Genomic DNA, 1,669 nt, shown 5'->3' on the forward strand with positions numbered 1-1,669 from the left:
TTATTGTGTGTATTTCTGAGGCTCTGCAGGCCTCTTTTATGTAAACTCTCTGCCATGTTCTTACTGGCTGCTAGTAATATCTTCCAGAGTGTGCATTTGGTGCAAAAAACTTGAATATTTCAATCGGTATTGGTCGTTTTTTGCATCTCACAAGTGACGGTGTGAATGCTTGAACCTGGTTTCTCCCTGTTCTGGACAAAAATAACAAGGCTAAGCTTTTAACATGTTTCTGCAGAGCACTAATCCATAAAGATTTAGAGACAGCTCAACTGATCATGACAGCAAAGATAAACTGTTGAGCAGATTAAAGGCAAAAAGCAATTCTGTTGGACTAAGTTATATAAGTAGTTCTGCAATTGTAGCTTTTCTCTTAAAATGCTGTGAAAGCTCCTTCCTTCCCTGCCCCAGCTAATGGCCCGGTGAGGGCAGGTGGCAGGCAGCTGTACCACTTGAATAGATAGGTGGGTAGAGCTGTGCTGTTACTGTGTGCATGTAAAACAGAGCTATTGAAGAAATTCCAGGAGCTGGCTTAAACTAGAAGGGTGATGGGAAAGGCCATGTTAATGCCACGAGTGTGCCCTGAGGCTACCCTGTTGAGTGAACGTAATGTGCAGTGGGGAAGTTGGAAGTCTTGGGGTTCTACCCTTTCACGTGAAATTACCATTTTGGAGCCAGGCTCTCTTTGTGACAACTTTACATTTAAGTTAGACTGGAAACATGAAAGTCAGGTTTCAGCCCTTGCAGTGAAACCTCAGCAGATCAGTACAGGGAAAGCTAGGTTTGACTGACATTTCTCTTGCAAAGTCTAGTTCAAAGCCCACTGAAGTCAACTGAAGCCCTTCCATTGACTTCACTGGGCATTGCATTGGTCCCATACTAAATACGGACAAATACTCCATTGAAGAAGAATGAGCTTATCTGTGCCTTTAAGGTGTTGAGGAGGCCTTTCAGATGCTGGTCACACTAAGGCTCACCTGCCTTCTACCACACTGGTTCCTGCTAACCCTCACAATGAAAGCAGCAAAAAGAATTCTGCATGTGATCAGCTTCCAGTGGGCAGGGCAGGTGGTTATACATCATGTTGCTGAGGGCCTTCAGACTGTAAATACCCATATGATTTCCCTTAAATTTGCTCAGCTGAATCAGAGACATAAGTCTCCTTTGCTTTATGGGGAAATCTACCCGATGTCCCCTTCTTCAGGCTACACAGAAACAATCAATTATTTCTGGATGCAATTTTTAGTCCCCTATCTAGAATGAAATGTCTTCTCATTCTTTGTATCCCTTTCTCCCCCGTACCCTCACTTCACACAGTTTGGGTGTGCATCCAAGGTCTGTACATTGGGTGCTGCTGTCCGTATCAGTATTTCAGCTCTTGTTGAACATTTATGTTGCACTCATGCCTAAAAGCTGCAGCCAGGTTGGGTCCCACTGTGCTTGGTGCTGTACATGACATGACAGCTGCCATTCTAAGAGATGAGCAAATGAGGTGGACAAGTGAGCCAGGCTGGGGGAATAAATATAAGTGCATTGCCCATCATTTAGATTGCAGTAGAAGCCTTGGAGGGACAGGGCAACACAGTCAGGATGTCTCTGCTTGTTCCTTATGCTTGTGCCTGAATTTCTGACTGCTCAGATACACTGGGTAAAATGATGGTTCCCAACATGG

This window comes from Alligator mississippiensis, chromosome 2 (genome assembly GCF_030867095.1).
Source record: "Alligator mississippiensis isolate rAllMis1 chromosome 2, rAllMis1, whole genome shotgun sequence".
Classification (NCBI taxonomy): Eukaryota; Metazoa; Chordata; order Crocodylia; family Alligatoridae; genus Alligator; species Alligator mississippiensis.